The following is a 19,250-nucleotide window of genomic DNA, read 5'->3' on the forward strand; positions in this document are numbered from 1 at the left end:
TGTCATCTTGTGACCTCTAATCATTGTTAATATCAAGAGTGCATAAATAGCTATTTACTTGTACATAGTTACAATACATGTTCAGTGGCAGTATGTATCCATTTTCCATCAGATCAGTTGATTTTTTCTGATCTGATAAAACTAGTTACCCATACATGTGGTCCATTCTGGTACTCAGAAATATGTAGATTTGGCCATGAATGTGTACAGCAAGTATTTATTGAATTCTTATAGGTAGACCTGTCAGCTTTAGAGTGGTCTTCCCCCAGACATTTTGATTTCACTCTCCACTAGCGTCAAAATGGCCTACATGGCTATCAGGCAGTAACCAACGGGAGCTGTGAGCAGGTTTAATAACCAGGTGGGCTGATTTTTACTGTTATCACCACTTTGTTTATTTATCTGCTTTGATAATAGGGACTACATTTATTTTGGTGCACAGGACTATCTTGTGTTCCAGTCTGATCCTGCCCTCATCTTTTTGCTAAAGTGCTTGTGCTCATTATTTAAACATTGCAAAGTTGGCTTAAATCTGATTGGCATAATTAATTGTACATATAAATCCCTAATAAAGTGGTATACCATATACCCAGGGCCTACAAAAAAATGCTACTAGTGGGCCTGCAACACTTATAGTGCCACCCACTTAAGTAGTCTCTTAAACATATCTTGGCCTGCCATTATTTCCTGAATATGATTTTAAACAGCCAATTTGACTTGCCAAGCTAAAAAGTCCCCTTTTCTTAGAAATGGCTCACCCCAAAGACAGGCCCTAGGTAGCCAAAGGACAGGGTGCATTGTAATTAAAAGGTGGGACATAAACATTTAGGTTTTACATGCCCTGGTAGTGCAAAACTCCTAAATTCATTTTTCAATATTGTGAGACCTACCTGTACCATAGGATAAAATGTGGTTGCCTTATTACATTTATTAAGTGCTAACATTTGATTGGGAACTGTTGGACAAAGAGCCTATTTGGTTTCACATTGTTTTGAGTGCTGCCTTCTCATAGGATTCCATTCGAAATGCCCTGCCTTTTGTCTAGGAGGTATTGTCTGATTTATGAGGGGCAGCGTAGGCATGTTTGATATGGTTGTACTGATAGTGACAAATGCTGCTTACTGATGTAGGTTGATTTTTTATTATCGTTACAGAAATGCCACTTCTGGAAAGTGAGCATTTCTCTGTGCTTATGCCTCTGGTGTTTTGCAGCTTGACTCCAATCCACCTCTGAGCAGAGTGAGTGTTGGGCTGTGTGCATACTTTTCAAAAAGCCTGTACAGAGGTAGGGTGGAGGTGTCAAAGAGGTGCATCTGCAATTTGAATGGTCTTCCTGGTCTGAGTGAAGGGGGAGGTGGGGCACACATGCAGCTGTAAAGGATGTGACCTGGACTCACTCAGAAGTGTTGTTTACCCCCAACTGATGTTTGGAGCCTGTGCTGGAGAAGAGAGGGGACACTCCCAGAACAGTTGTAACTGGTTGGAAACTTCTCTCCCCTTCTTTGTTACCAAACTGCAAAACTGAGTACAAGTACAGGGGATTTTACCCCACAATTTGGAGACACTCTGGACTTAAACAGACTTGAATCTGGACACAGAATGCGGCTGGACGGACTTACCAGGAACCGCCGTGGACTGCTGCTGTTGTGCTGACCTGTGACCTGCTAGGTCACTTTGAGGAACTGTCACTGTCTGCCTTTGTGCTGGCCTATGCTGGGCCCGGCCGCCTGTTCTCCACTTTGTGTGTCCCCAGAGGCTGGGAGATGTGGCCCCTGTCTTCAGCAACCTTTTGGATTCCACTCTTAAATTGCACGAGGAGTGCTTTCCTTTTTATGGGTGTAGCACCTGGAGAGTGCTTTTCTTGATGCCCTAGTCCCCTGAGAGTGCTTCTTTTTTGATTTCCTAAGCCCCTTGAAAGTGCTTCATTTGTGAGCCCTGCAAACACAGCCGTGACCTGGGCATTTTCCGATTACTGAGCGCGTCTGAAGAGCGCTCCTTCCAGTGCCCCAGGGGCACGAAGAGAGTGAGAGCAGAGCAAGCGCACTCCTATCGGTGCACCCAGGGCGAGGTACACTGCGAGGAGCTCCCACAAGACACTAGAAGGCCCTCACTTGGGCCCATATCTCAGCTGCAACTCAGGAGCTGACTGTACACTTACGCACCAGTTTGAGTGCGGGCGAGTGAGGAGCTGACAGTCCCAGGAGGGAGAGGAGCCTCATCGGAGGCCCCTCTGGACCCACAGGGCAGCACAGCAAGCAGAATGTCGGGGGAGGTGAGGGTGTGTTCCCCCTCCCTCCTGGTCGTGAAGCTCTACAGGGGGCCCCAGTCATCTCTGGGCCCCCTTGTTATTTTTTGAGCTTTGCTCCCCCCTCTTTGAGGGTCCATAGTTGTCCGGGGTGCCGAGTATTCACAGGTCACACGAGGGGCCCGATAGAAAAACTGGAGGGGGTGCGTGCCGCCCTCCCTACCCCCAAACCACCAGAGCGGCTCCCATTTGGCACAGAGGATCGCCGGAGCCCCTTTTGTTTACGTCAATGCACTAGAGGTGCCTTTTCATCATAATAACAGGTACTGGCAATAGAAAAATACTTTCAGATGTTCCTAGTGTCGAGATGGGCCACTCACCTGAAAAGCAGGATGTCTGCATGGGCGATGGTATGCCCCCAACCTCCTGGAACACCTCTCGGCACTTTCTGGTGGACACAGAAAGCCCAGCAGGTGTCCCAAAAGGAAAGTTGGAGTGGAAGAGAAAGAGACAAAACACTGCCACGTCTTGCCGGTCCAGCCAGGCACCCTGTATCTTTGGGGGGGGCAGGTCCTTGTTGACAGAGTGACAGAGTGATAGTAGAGTTAGCGCACTCAGCTTCCTTGAAACTGAATCTCTCTTTCTGAGATGTGCACGGGAGCGGTAGAAGAACACTGGGATGCTCCCGCAGTTTTCTTGGATAATAATAACTGTTGGCACAATTACTAACAATGCTTTAGCAAAAACCCAAACTGAGTACCATAACAATAACTACTGCAACACTAGGGCTGGCTTCACAGAGATTCACTGTTGCACACTACAATTAGAACTGTGGTTGCACATATCATGCACAACAAAGACAAACAAGAGCATTAATTATATCACGTACAACTTTCCTGCATGCATAGGTTAAACTAAAAGGAACAAAAACAATCCAAGAAATACAAATGTCCACTCTGGGTTTAAACAGTTAGGGTGGCAGGGTTTGGTTTGGTTTTACTGTATGTGGGAAAAACCCTTCAGAAGCAAATTCCTCAAACCTGAAACACAGGCATGAATGACACAATTTAAATCCAAGAGTTATGCTATTAGAGAAAGAAAAGTCACATAAATGCTCTTTTAAAATTGCACTGTCACTTTTTGTAGTACTTGAGCTCAAGAAGATTTCCTGAAGCACATTTAGGCAAATAACTACAATAATAATGTAGAATGTTCAGAAATGCATTTGTCTCTTCAAGATAAGCACTCTGCCAAAATACGTGGTCTGAAATATACCAGCTGTTCTAAGAAACCGTGGTGCTCAAAGAACAAACTCCCTGGAGAATACTAGTCACTTAGCTTCAGTCTTTTCCAGAATGCTGGAGGAATGCCTGATGTCAGCTGGTACAGGAACGAAGAAAAGAATTGCCTCAAAAGTGCTGAATACGAGGATGACAGCAGGGGCTGGACTGCCAAATCAGATGCTGAGATCAGGAAGCAAAACAAAGCCAAGCAGGGAGGCATGCTTCACTCTGCTATTTATAGCCAATGAAGAAAGCAGTTGAGTTTCCACATGTGGATGAGTCACCACACCCAATAAGAAGCACATGTCTACACCACACCCAATTAGAAGCACGTGTTTACATCTGCTCACATTAGCAAACAAGCATTGGTAAAATAAGCATTGATAAAACCAATTGTGTAACACAGCACAATATGTTTACCTAGAAACATGAAGGTTTAACCAAGAACAGAGATATGATTTAACCGTAATCCCTGGGGATGCTGACAGATAACGCAGGAGGCACCTTGGGGATTCCTGACACCTAGTAGGGGCATGCTGGGACTTGTAGGCAGCCTGTTTTCTGTATGATGTGCCATATATGTGCTGATGTTGCCTTTATGCGCATGAATTGCTGATACGTTTTTATGACTTGCCATATGTTTTATAATGTTCCTGGTATGGGCATTTATGATACTTTCATGACAAGTGCATTTTTATAGTAATGTGTTCCTGACTACTGCTTATGTTGCAGAATGATAAGTAGCCTGTGTGTTCTGTGTGACTACTGCTGATTTCTGCAGAGTAACCATATTGTGTAACATTCTGACAACTGCTTGAGTAGCACGGTATTACTGACATGCTGTGTTTGGTCTAATAATGTTGTGTACAATACAGTTTATTTTTTATATAACTTTGTGTTGTATTTACATTGTGGTGGGAATAGTGCATCACATGTGTTGTGTGTGTTGTGCAAACACTTTACACATTGCCTCTGGGATAAGCTTAACTGCTTGTGCCAAGCTACCAAGGGGGTGAGCAGAGGTTATCTTGGACATGTAACTCCCTTACCCTGACTAGAGAGGGTGGGTTCTGCCTGACTTTGGTGCATACCCAAGCCAACCAGGATTCCCATTTCTAACAGAAACAGATAAACATTTCATGTTTGTGCCTGAGAATTTGTAATTAAAAATCCTTTTTAATGGTAAAGTCAGATTTAAAGTTACAATTGTGAAAATGACACTTGTAGAAAATTGTAATTTTCATGCTCCACAGGCTGTGCTAGTCCATGATTGGGTGTAGCCTTTTGAGGGAAGATCGGGAACAACCTGCGCATCTATCCACCGGAGGTGCATTGCGGGTCAGCTTGACTTCGCAGTAGCTCCTGTTATGTTCTTCTCTGTAGCAGTAGATCCTGTTCAGCAGTCTTTTGCCAAAGGGGTATTCTGCCTCATGGAACTCTCATTGTCTACAGCCTCCTGTCTTGTCCCACTTGATGTTTTTGACATTCAAACAGAGACTAAGCCCGAGCATAGAAATGTGCACATCAACTTCATCCAACGGCTTCCCAATGACGTTGGTGCCTCCTCAGACACTGCCTGTAGCCTTGCTCCGCTGAACACTTACCTTCTCAGAAAATCTTTGGTGAAATTTCTCCTAAGTCTGAAGGTAAGTGCAGACCGGTCCCAAAAGACTTCTTGTATCTGACTCACGCTCTTTCATGGTCCGCCATATTTTTAAACTTTGACATGGTATTGCATGACTAGATGTCTGTGCTTTGATCTTTTAAACCCTAGTTTTTACTTTAAACTTTCAAAATTCATACCTCCGGTTCTACTGAATGGAAGTTTGTAGTTTTTGTGTCAAATAATGTATCAAAATTTAATATATGTTTCTAAATTGGTGTTTCAGAGTGTTTTGTATGTGTTGTGTTTTCACTTTACTGATGTTTACTTTACACATTGGCTCTAACTACAGCCTGACTGCTTTTATGCCAAGCTACCTCAGGGATAAGCACAGGTTAATTTAGTGACTTCTGTTCATCCTGACAGGGATTGTTGATTTTGTGTGAACAGGGATCACCACCGATTCAACTAACAACCCATTTTCTCACACTAATAGTATCATAACAATGATATGAATAATTTCCCTTAGTCATATTACAGCCTAGTCTTAGGCCCTCATTAGGAACTTGGCAGCAATCACCGCCGACCACCGTGGCAATGGGGAACAGTAGACCGCCATGGCGGAAGACTGGACACGGCCGAATTATGATGCCAAAAAGTCAAACCTCTAAAAATCCTTCAACCTCCACCCACCGTCAGGGCCCACAACGGCGGAAAGGCAGTAAACCCCACCACCGCCATGCAGACAAATCCTCTGCCCACCAAATAATGAAGCACAAATCAGCGTAGTGGATGCCGGATGACCATTGGCGATTCGGACCACCACGGTCAGCAATGGGATCCATCAAGTGCACACATTGGCAACTTTGAAACCCACACACCTGACACACATCCACAACACTATAAAACACTCACATACACATCCCACAATCCTTTGCATCACCAATAGCACAAATGAGATTGAAAACACAACATGCATACACTGAACACAACATAACACAAGTCACACGTACAGATACACCACCAAAACACATACAAACCCCAAACACCTATACAAGCCATACACACAACCACACAACAGCACCCTCACCAATACACCCACAACACACCACCCACAACACACACCATGGCACCCCCTAAGTACCCCTGCTTCACAGATAGGGAGCTAAGGACCATGGTGGATGAAATACTCAGGGTCGAGCCACAACTATTCGGGGCATAGGTGCAGCAGACACCAGTGGCCAGGTAGATGGAGCTATGGCAGATGATTGTCAACAAGGTCAATGCAGTAGGAAGCCATCCACGCACAAGGGATGACATCCGGAAGAGATGGAAGGACCTACGCGGGAAGGTTTGGTCAATGGCATCCAGGCACAACATCGCCGTACAAAAGACTGGTGGTGGTCCCCCACCTACACCCCCCGAACACCCCGACTGGGAGGAGAAGGTCCTGGCTATCCTGCACCCAGAGGGCCACACCGGACTCACTGGAGGACTGGACTCAGGTAATTCAACTACAATACCTTAACAGTCACCCTACCTGTAATACCTGCATCACCTCACCCCTCTCACTCCCACCAAGACACCATCCCCAGCCAGTCTACAACACCCACATCCAACTACCCTGCATGTTCACTATCCAACAAACAGACCTCCATCCTGCCTCCTGTGCACAGTCACCTACCCCTGCATGGATTCCCAGTGGCACTACAGCACCCACAATGCACCCCTACCCCCCACATAAAATGCAAAGATATGTACATGAAGGGACCTTGCGTGCCACAACAGGGGAATATAAGCACATAATAGGGCAGACCAGTGCGTCAATTGCTGAAAAAGTAACTGACACCCACATGTCCATTCCCCCCACAAGCACTACCACCTATGCCACCCAGATGGAACCCCAAGGAGTGCCAGTGCCCCACACAAAGACAGAGGCCCCACTCAGGAGAGTGCAGAGGGATGTATGGAAATTGAGGAATACCCTGGCCCTTCACACAGTCCTGGACTGTCACCCTTCAGCAGCCCCACCCAGGATACCACTGACAGCCATACCACCCAGCCACCATCATCAGCTCTGGCCAAGCGACCCCACACCAGTGTCTCCCAGCCACAGACTGGCGAGCCACATGTACAGAGGCCACAGTCTCCACCCACCATCAGGCAGGATGATGAAGGGCCCAGTGCAAGTGGGACTGCCAGATCTCTCCAGGGGACGCAGGCACAGGGGGGGTAGGGTCAGTGGGAGGACATCAGTGGCCCGGGGTGTAGCCAAAGGATGGATGCAGCAGCCAGGGGGTGATATCTGAGGTCCTGGGAGCATACCACCTGACCCAGGAGAGGATGGGCCAGAACCTGCCACCTTGGAGCAGAATCAGAGGCTGCAGATAGCACACCACCAGGAGGTCATGGAGCAATGGAAACAGCTCAATCCCACCATGGCCACCATTGCAGGGATGCTGCAGCATCAGGACCACAGCCAGTCTGAGACCTCCACCCACCTGCAAGCCCCTACCACTAGCCAGCACACAGCCCTGCCATCTACATCTGCAGCATCTACTGGCACTGCCAGAGGACACCCAGGAAACCAGCACCCCTACCCCTGTAGCCCAGCTCTGGCCACGCAAACATGCCCTCAGACAAAGACATGCCACTGAAACACCAGCCAAGACCAAGCCCACCTATAGGATGTGACTGTGCCCTGAACTGTCTCCCTTGTGTGCCACTGTGCTCCCTTGTTGACTTGCCATCTACCAATGGCCACATAGAACAAAACCCAGTGCTACCAATAGCTGAGGAAATGTACCTGAGTATGGATATGCACCATGTGCCCCCTCCCTATCACTGTCCCACGAATTATGTATATTTTGTAACTCTTTAAATACACCTATGCACTCAAATTGAATGTCGCTGGACAATATGAGATATCAATTGTGAGTGTGTATGCATTAGCCAGTCAATTTCATCATCATATTTTTCTTGCAGGAGGGGATACAACGCACTGTAGTGTCTGAAGTATGTCACACCGTACCTAATATTGAGTTACCTGGCACATGCCACTTCAGTCATCAGTCAACAGTGTCAATGACTATAGACACCATATTACCAATTACAAGAGTCAGACTGAAACTATGCAGTGAAGACATCAGCATCATTGAACAGTACCTTAGTCACTGGAAGTGTAGGCGGATGAGCTGGTTCCTGGAGTTGATATCTTCCCCCTCTTCTTTCTCACCATCACCTCTTTCATCACATCTCCCTCTCTGAGGTTGCTGTGCTGGTTGGACAGCACCCTCCTCTTCCAGAAGGGGGATAGCTTTCTTCACAGCCAAGTTGTGTAACATGCAGCAGGCCACCACTATCTTACACACCTTGTCAGGGACATAGCACAGGGATGCCCCAAAGAGATGGAGGCAACACAATTTAGCCAGAAGGAGACCTATAGTGCGCTCAATTACCCTCCTAATACGTCCATGGCCTCATTATAATTCCTCTCTGCATCTGTTCTGGGATACCTCATGGGTGTCAGGAGCCATTGCAAGTTGGGGTAGCCAGAATCACCTGAAAAAGTGGGTGAAACAGGACCTTAAGAAACTGACTTTACATGCACATTGGCTGTCTGTCAGCGATGTATAGATCCAGTGTCATACACACTCACCTACGAGCCATCCTCTGTCCCCTTGTAGTTGTTCCATCGAGTGTGGTACACCGCTCTTTCTCAGCACAAAGGAATCATGGACTGAGCCTGGGAACCTGGCATTGACATGTGAAATGTACTGGTCAGCAGTACACACCAATTTTCATATTCATGGAGTGATAGTTTTTCCGTTTCCTGAACAACTGTTCATTCACTCTTGGGGATATGAGAGCTATGTGGGTTCCATCAACGGTACCAATCACATGTGGGATGTTAGCAAAGGCATAAAATCCAGATGTGATGGCAGGAAGTTCAGCCCTTTGGGGAAAATGGACATATGTTTGCAGGTGTTGGACGAATGCATCCAGGAACTTTGACAGGATGAGGCTGAACATTATCTGTGAGACCCCTGCACCCATGCCACGGTCACCTGAAATGAGCCTGTAGCCAAAAAATGGAGTACAGATAGCACTTGCACAGTTGTAGGGATGGCATGCTGATTCCAATTAGCCGGTTTCAGTACAGGATCCATTAATGCACAGAGGTCATGGAGTCTGTAGGTGACAATGATGTGATGTTCCTCCTTAGTTTCCGAATCAACCGGAGGTCTGTAAACAGATGGGGCCCTCCCTCGCCACAAGACTCTGTACCTATGGGGGAGGAAAGAACACATATTGAGTGTAAACATACACCTGCATCACATGATGTCACTTTATCTTTGTAAGTGTGACACGTAGGTAACACACACAGATGCAAAGAATGAAGTACACCATCAGGCATATGTGTGCTGAGTTAACTCTGTAATAATGGCATCCCAGTGTGGACACAATTCCAAAGATGGGTGCATGTCAGGATCCTAAACTCATGTCAGCAAGCGACTATGGTCCGAGATTTTGAGGCCCTGGATGAGGCCCCTGGCAGGGTATGGTGACATGGTGGTAGCAAAATGACAGCCTCCTCCCATCCAGGTATGTGGAAGTGACTTAATTCCGTTGGCGTTAGTCATCATAGAGGAAGGCGGTGTTCACCGCATTGCACCGATCATTGGATAACATTGTTGTCAATGGGGAAACTGGGCCAATCATGATCACCGCCAGCGGTGACGGAGCACACCGCCGCAGTACCTACTCCATTTTGTCAAACCCTTGACACTTGACTCCTGATTCCATGCAGGGTAGTACTCCACTGCATGTGCTGCTGTGTCCTGACTCTGGCCCCTGAGATGGCACGGGTCACAGGGGAACGGGCCCCGGCCTTCACCGCAGAGGAGCTGGAGAAGCTGGTGAAAGGGGTCCTAACCCTGTATACCAGGTTGTATGGGTGACCAGAGGAGCAGGTGAGTTGGCATCTGTCATCCTTAGATGTGTGTGATTGTGGCGGATGCCTGTATGCATGAGGGTTCGACTTGTAACTGCCCAGCCATAGACTGTCTGGCATGTACTGTATGTGAGTTGCTAACCTGGCTTTCAACAATGGCCATTCAATAGGGAACAACATGTCATCTGCATTCGGTGCACACATACTGACACCTGTTTCTTTGCTCTGTGTGTCTCATGCAGGTCAGTGCCCATCAAAAGAAAGGCCTGTAGCAAGCCATCGCCAAGGAGGTGTGGACCATGGGGGTCTACAACTGGCAGAGCATCCACTGCAGAAAGCTGTGGGAGGACCTGAGGTGCTGGGCCAGGAAGACCAGAGATGCCCAGCTGGGGAAGGCCTCCCAACGAGGAAGGGGTGCCCGTCAGACACTGACCCCCCTATTGGCCCGCACTCTGGCAGTGGCCAATCCGGATTTTGATGGGCGCTTGAAGGCAGCACAACAGCCACAAGGGGGTGAGTACCAACACTGTTTTGATACTGGTTTGATGGATGTATGTTGGTGCTGCAGTATGTATGAATTCTAGTGCCAGGCACCTAAACAGGTGTGTTCCTCCAGCTCTGCCCCCTTAAAGTCCCTGTAATGGTGTGAGGGCTAGTTTGGGCAGTCCCAATAGGCCCATGGGGGGGTTCCCTTTCTGTCATCTGATATGCTTTGTGGCCTCATGGACTTGTCACTAGTCAGGGGCACAGTCATGACATATTAAGTAGGTGCTGCGTGTCGGTGTGTGACCTGGATGGGAAGGTGTGTGAGCCAGATATTTACACATATACAGTTTTTAACAAAGTTCTCCCATGTTTTGTCTCTCCACCCCTGTGCTCTTGTGTCATTTGTGTACATCAGCATCATCCGATGAGGGAGCAGTGGCACCGGAGAGTGAGGATGCAGCAGCCCACGGTCCCAAGAAGGCAGAGTCGATGGACGCCAAGGTGGCCAGTGCTTTGGAGGGAGAGGGGAGTACCACGGGGAGGCAATTACCACTGGAGGTAGTGACTCTGATACCTCCTCCGATGGGCGCTCCCTGGTAGTGGCAGACCCTACTGGGCACACCCATTCTATACAATCTTGAGCCACCCCCATGCCATCACCACCCTCCCACCCTGTTGCCGTGATCTCCCATCCCGTCGCTCCCCACCCAGTTGCCCGTGCCCACTCACCCAGGAGGGTGGGCGTCTCCTTCGCCCTAGGTACCTCATCCCTTGCCCCAATCAGCCCTCCTGCCCTCACGGAGGAGGCTATTGACCTCCTGAGAACCATCTCTGTAGGGCAGACAACCATTGTGAATGCCATCCAGGGGCAAGAATCCCAGATGCAATGCAATGCATACCTGGAAGGCATTCAAGGTGCCATGTCTGGCCTACAGAGATCTTATTAGGCTCTGGCCTCTTCTTTGACAGCAGCCAGTGTCCCTGGTCTTTCCGTCCCCCCCTCCCACCACCTCTACCCCTTCCAGCACCCCACTTCCTTCACCCATCCCAAGCACACGTCCAGACAGCCACGACAGATCAACATACAAGAAACACACAGAGAACCACAAGCACCACACTTCCCACCACAGGCAGGCACACACCCAACATACCAAAACACACACAACAACATCCACTTCCCCCAGTGTGCCATCCTCCCCCGCCACCATGTCAGTCACCTCACCATGCACACCCACACGCACTGCACCCTCAGTCACTGCTGCTGCCCCATTCATGCTGTCACCACAGCATCTGACATCCAGACAAGCACCCCAGACACTACACCTGCACTCACCACAACTACATTGACAGACACTTGCAGCACAGTCATCAGAACTGCAGACACCCAGACAACATCCATGTACACTGGCAGCCTGATGTCCTACTGTGTCCACCCCCCTCCTCCCAAAACACTCAAACATTCACAGACATCCACACCACACACATCCACCACACATCAGCATACTTTACAGGCACCTGCATCGATGTCCGGCACATCTACACCTGGTACAAGCACTCCCTCAACCTCCACTCCCAGAGCTGCCTCTAAATCCCCTCCAACTGCCCCTAAAAAGATTTTCCTCTCCCGTATTGACCTGTTGGAACCCACTGGCCCACCCCATATTGTCCCTAAACATGCCCATCTCCTTGCCCAGTCCACTCCTTCCACATCCAAGTCTGCCCCAGTCCGCTCTTCCAATTCCCGTGCCTCTTTCCCAGGGAGGAAGAAGCCCGTGTTGGCCCAGGTCTCTCTGCCACCCCCCCGGTCCAAGCCCACTCCCCCTCCTTCCAAGGGCAAGCCCAAACCCCCTCCACCTCCCAAACCTAAGCCCAAGCCCCCCCTTCCAGACATAAGTCCACACCCCTGACACCCTCTGCCCCTGTTCCCCGAGGTGCCTGTCTGCCCCATTGATGCCCCTTTCAAGTGGAGTACCCTTTGCACATGTGGGAGTCAAGTTCAGCCTATTTGGGCCCGGCAGGGTATTTACATTGGACTGGCCAATGGCCTTATTTGGACGGTACTTTTTTTCTAATTAATAAATTTGAGTGCCCAGTAGTGCTCTTGGCACAATATAATTACATTGTTCAGCGTTTCACTGTGGGGTGTGGTGGGCACATGTGTGTAATTTGGTGCAGGTCTTTGTTGTGTTGTGTCTGGTATGTACATCTTGTTATGGTATGTATGGCTTGGGATGTTGGGGGGGTGTTGGGAGTGTGTTGTGGTGTGGGTGGGGTGGGTGTGTAACTGTGCCCTTTCTTCCAATGTGTTCTAGGTTGTATACTTACCATTGTCGTCTTCGATGGTGGTCACGGTCGTGGAAGTATATTGCAAGGAGCAGCACTGGCATTATTTTTAACTCTCTCCATGTCTGCATCGGCGTGTTGTGTGTGCCTCCGGTGAGTCTTTCCTTTTATATTGTTTGTTTCTACCACGCTTTGCCTGGCGGTGGTTCCCGCCCCGGAACTGATTGCGGTCTTGTGTTTCATTATTTGGTGGGCGGGAAGGACCTTTCTGCTGGCCTGTAAGCGGCCTCCTCCGTCATCGTCCGGACTACAAAGATGGCGGTGTGTGGATGGACCTCTACTTGTTTCTCATGGGCTTCATTATTTGGCGTTCTGGACGGCCAGCATGTTGCGGTAGTTACCGCCATGTTCATAATAACCACCTTAATCTTTTTAATGGCATATGGTGGTTGTATTTTATTAAACCTGTGAAATTTTTTATTTGAAGTAATAAATAAGTATTAATACATCTAAAATTGATGCACAAAATTATGCTTTTCAAGTTACTAAGATTAGTGTTTGCAAACCAACAATTTAAAAATATTAGATTTTTCACTGATATGAATGACTCTTCTAAAACACGGTGTTGGTGTGAAAAAGCTTGATGGAATGGCTTTTGTCACAAGAAAAGGGTTTCACAGCACTTTCAAAATTCTGCTAACTCATGGATCAATTTCCTAACCTGAGCTGAACAAGTTATATTGGGATACCGTAAATAATGATGATTATTTTGTATATGTTTTTGGAAACTTGATTATACAATGGGTCTCCAGTATTAGATAGGACTCATTTAAAACTGTCAAGTTTAACACATATATTCACCCTCCATTAAATCCAACTGCTCTTTGTGTCACTTTGGTGATCTATGAAATTACATGTGACTAAATACCTATCTAAAGACTTTAATACAGAGAAATAACAATCTACCAATAAATTCTTAATGGCTTTAACATATGTCTTTCATTATCCATGTCTAGGACCTACTGCCTTTATTGTAACTTATAAACAGACAGCCATATAACAGATATAATTGGCTTGCCACTATAACAAACAATAAATATTCTACTATGTTGGTTCATAAGCCTTTCTACAAAGCAACCATGAGGTATACAATAATAAAATTACAAATATGTATAAAATAAAGTCAAGAAAACATACAATCCTACTAACAGAGTCTAGTAATGATTAGTATAGGTAACTTTGTTTTGCTCAGGTGGTTTACCAACTCCAAAATCCTTGCTTATAACAGTAGTATCTCAGATTCTGTGTTAACAAATTGCCTGTCTAAAGGCTTTAGCACAGTGTAACATCTTTAAAAGCTTGTTGCCTTTAACACATGCTTTTCACAATAAGTAAGTACTGCCTATCATACTTTTTCATTCTAAGTGTTAGACCCGACAGCCTTAGGATGGTCACCCCCCAACGTGTTGCCTGCCTCCCTCCACTTTTTAGACACTGTTTTTGCTGGCTGTCCCGGCGGTCAAGGACCCCGGCTGGTCCTTGACTGCCAGGGTCAGAATGACCCCCTAAGTCCCAATGTAGGAAGTTGACCGGAACCTCCCAGCCAGCGTATCCGAGGAGGGCTCCAAGGACGTCGGATCAAGATCCAGGTTTGCCCCAGTCTAAGGATTTTCACCTCGAAAAAACGACTAAGTCGAAGGTAAAAATCTCCACCAAGGGTTCCCGCGATGCGTATCTGAAGAAGAGTTCTAGGAGATCAGATTGGACTGGCAGGTTCGTCCTGCTGAAGAAAATCCTCAGAGAAATGACTACGTCCGAAGGTAAACTTTTGACCGAGGCCTCCCGCGGGCTGTAGTGGAGCCGGGCTCCATCGCGGTCGAGCTCAAACTTTGACTTTGCCCCGGTCAATGTGCGACCAGATGACCAGATTGGCACTTTTTGTTTCTATGCGCTACAAAGCAATAATTCTTTAAAACTTCATATCTCCGGTTCCCCTTATCCGATTTTATTTGTTTTTGTGTCATTTTGAAGCTAAAAATATTTCCTATTTTTATAAATTGATTTTGGATTTTTAAACTGTTTCCTGTGTTTTATTCAATTACTGTTTTGTGATATTTGAATGCTTTACGCTTTGTCTCCTAAGTTAAGCCTTGACGCTCATTGGCAAGCTACCAAGGGTTGAGCTAGGTTTAATTTACTGAGACCTAACCCGACCTAAGTGGAGGTTAGTGGCCTATTGCTAAGTGTAGGTGCTTACCTGCCCTTACCAGTAACCCATTTTCCAACACCAATGCATCGCCCTACCTGATTGACGCAACACCTGTGCCTTCTTCCAGCATGCCCAGGATTTCCCTGCATCGTCCGTGGGCATCAAAAAGATCCCCACATCACAGTAAGGAACCAAGACTGAAAAACGTTCAGTCAAGTAAGAAACAAAGACTGAAAAATGACGCAAGTCCCTTGTAACGTGGAAAGAAACGGCGCAACTTCTGTGCCGCGTCAGAAAATCTGCCACACACCTTACTTTCACCTTACCTTTTTCCTCTGCGGTCTCTGTGTGTGTTATTTTTAACACAGGCCTGGTACTTTGTGTAATCAAGAGACAACTGTTGATCTCTAAGAGTTAAGACTTTTTAAACTTGCAAAAGTGATATTTCAATTTCTGCTTTTTGAACCTTTATCATTTTGGCCTTGTTTTATTCAGATAAATATCATCTATCTTTGTAATCCTGTGTGGTGTATTTTTGTGGTGTTTTCACTGTGTTACTGTATGATTTATTGCACAAATACTTTATACATTGCCTTCTAAGTTAAGCCTGACTGCTCAGTGCCAAGCTACCAGAGGGTGGGCACTGGACAATTTGGACTGTGTGTGACATACTCTGACTAGGATTGTGGTCCCTACTTGGACAAGGGAGTATACCTCTGCCAACTAGAGTCTCCATTTCTAACAATAAGCATATTATTTCTGAGGAATCTGACACAGCCTTTCCCTGTGAATCAATAAGGGCTCTTGTCTTAATCAATGACTTAAAACAATATACACAACCAATGCCTACTGAGGTGTGTATAAGCTGGAATGCATTATGTACATTTATAAACTTACAAATATGTGCTCATTTACAGTTGACAAACTAATATACAACCTGTCTCATCACAGTGATATTCTTCTCCCAGGGTTTGTCAGAGTGAGTGACCAACACCAAAACCCTTGCCTTAAATGAAAATCTAAGAATCACATGTAACCAAATAACTTTCTAAGACTTATATCATGAAGGTGTGATATCAATCTACTGTTAGAGACTGCAAATAAACCCAGCCTATTGCCACTGTAATCTGTGAGATTTCATGAAACAGATTGCCTGCCTTCTAGCATTAGCACAGTGTAATTGCAATCCTTCTTTAAAAGCCTATATATTGGCCCTCATTACGAACCTGGCGGTCTCATGACTACCAGGTTCGTAGATGGCAGTCGGACCATCACCAATGCCGTGGTCTGATCGCCGTATTATGAGGGCAGCAGCCCTGCTGCAGTTGGACCACCAGCACTGCTAGGGTAAGTCGTCCCGGTGGTATGGTAGTTGTGGCGGTCTTAATCCTCCAGGGCAAGGCTGCAAGCAGGGCTGCTCTGGGGATTACAACTTCGCTCTCCACCAGCGATTTCATCGTGGTAGCACCGCCATGAAACGGCTAGCAGAGAGTGGGTGCAGGGGGCCCCAAGGGGGCCCTTGCACTGCCCATGCACTTGGCAGACATGGCCAGCACCGTTGCAAAGGATGCTTTGCAGACAGTGAACATTGCAAGGGTGCTGATGCACCCTGCGCTCTGTATCATTGCACCCGGCTCGATTACGAGCTGGAGACAATGCTGTAGGGTTTTTCCCACTAGGCCGGCAGGAGGAAACGCAGGTTTCCGCCTGCTGAGCTAGTAGGAAACTCATAATAGGCCAGGAGGGGAGGTAGCCACATTGGCGGCAACCTGTCCATCGAAATTCCAGCAGACAGCTTAAACCGTCCACCAAAATCGTAATGAGGCTATTAGTCTTTAACAATGGTCTCCAACCTTTTCTGTGTTGAAAGCAACTTCTGACTAGTGAAAATCATCATGAGATACAAAAGGCTAGGCAACTTGATTATTGTTACCAGACACTCCCACACCCAGCTTAATTGACTTTGAGCATAATTTCCATAGATCCAGATTGTATGCTTTGATCAGAATACTATGACTAGGGGCACTATGGTAGGGCTTCGATGTGTGTAAGTGAGACTGTGGTCTTTGAACATTTGTGCTTATGAATGGGATATATGTGTATGGGTGTCTGAGAGCCTGTGTTGAAATATACTTGTGGCACAGGTCAAACCTTTCACTATATACATGTATAACACAAACATACAACGATTTTCTTAAATGGAAGACATTTAAATTGCAGACAAATGTTCTGCAAAAATGTTCATACTGTGGAACATTGTTCAGCACTTCACATTTCTCCCATTTAAAATAATGTTTGCATTTTTCAGTTATTAATATGGCACAATGTCTACCAACTAATGGAAGTAAGATGCCCCCATGTATAAAAGTAACACTTTGAAATAGAATAAAAATTAAACTGAAAAGTTCATTTTATGTTTATATTAATTCCATAAAAGCCATAATTTCAATTTTCTCCCTTTTCCAAGTGTCACATTTACAAACAGCAGGTGTCTTGCTTCAGTGGCCTGTAGACATGATGTAATGTTTCTAATAGAAAAATGCAGCCTTTTGTTTAAATGTGAGGAATTTAAAGTGGAGAAACATTTTTAGTAACATATTACGTGCCTGATGTAGCTATTGCTGGACAAGTTACTCCGTCGCAATGGTGATGGATATCCCATCCGCCAATATCTAAATCTCATTATATCCTATGGGATTTAGATACTTGCAGATGAGTTATCCATCACTGTTGTGACAGAGTAACTTCTCCTTCAGTATCTAAATGAGGCCCTAAGTCTTAATTGGCTTAACTGAAAGTGGAGAAAAACATTAAGCCTTAATGTTTCATAGAAATATTTTCTTCACTTTAAATTTCTCCAATTTAAATAAAAGACTGGATTTTTCAGTTATAAATATGGCACAGTGTCTACTGGCAACTGGGAACAAAAGGCCTGCTGTCTGCAACACTTTGAAATGGGAGAAAATTAAATGAAGAGGTAACTTAATCATTAAGGTAACTTTTCATTTTTAATTTCTCCCGTATGAAAGCATTCAGAAACATAATTTTGTTCTCAGACTCTAGTTTAAGAGTTAAATACCTCAGTGCTTTAGATCGTCACCTCGGTGCCCAAGCCTTAGTCAGAAATCTGACTGAGCACTGCTCAATATCAGGCTGTGCTATGTGCAGCCTAAACACAGCCTTCCCTTAACTTTAAAGGGAAAATGAGAGCTTGTGCTTATTTAAAATAAACTCAAGGCTTTGAGCTACTCTGAAGGTGTCTTCAAGCTTCTGGTAGCTCGTGATTGACTGGTAGGAGACTCCTGCTTTTAATACATGATTTTCACCATGAGTAGGTGAAGCATACTGGCTATGTCATTACGTTTCATAATAATCATATCACACCTCTGGCATGACTTTTCCCAATGAACTGATGAAGCCTATATCCTTTGACATTGGCATTAGACATTGTCCAAACCTAACCTATCCAGGTACCATAAACTGGCAGCCATCACGCATACAGTTATAAAATTGAAATATGTAAAAAAACATAGCTTGCAAAATAATATACAGCCCCTCTCAATAAGGCCTAAAAAATAATCAGTGTGGGGTAAACACCAATACTCTTGGCTACCACAGTAGTCTGTAAGCTTACATGTAACAAAATACCTGTTTATAGTCTGTAACAACATGTGATAACAACCAACATTTAAAGGCTTTAACATATGCTTTTCACGATTAAGTTAGACCAACTGTCAGTCATAATGTTTCATAATAAGCAGACCAGTCCTGTGGCATGTAATACTGTGTCCAGTTCACCAAACAGATACATAGTTTGTCCCCAAAACCAATTTAGGCCTACAGTTTTGAGTGTTAGCATTTTACATAAGGCAACCATCAGACACATACAAAATTACAGTTGCCTAAGCAAAATAATATCCATCTTAAGGCAGTCTAATAACTAATCTCACAAAACAAACCTTCTATACCCACGTTTTGTCACACTGGGTAACCAACACAAAATCCATTGCCTTCTATTGTAATCTGTTATATTCCATGTAACAAAACCCTATTTGTTGGCTTTAATGTAGGTTAAAAATACTCCACTCTTTAATCCCTATTGATTTTATGATATGTGTTGGAAATAGCCTTTTCTGCAGGGCCATCCCCAGACACCTTACCTTCCTCCTCCTCTTTTTCTGACCCTG

Source organism: Pleurodeles waltl, chromosome 2_1 (assembly GCF_031143425.1).
Source record: "Pleurodeles waltl isolate 20211129_DDA chromosome 2_1, aPleWal1.hap1.20221129, whole genome shotgun sequence".
Classification (NCBI taxonomy): domain Eukaryota; kingdom Metazoa; phylum Chordata; class Amphibia; order Caudata; family Salamandridae; genus Pleurodeles; species Pleurodeles waltl.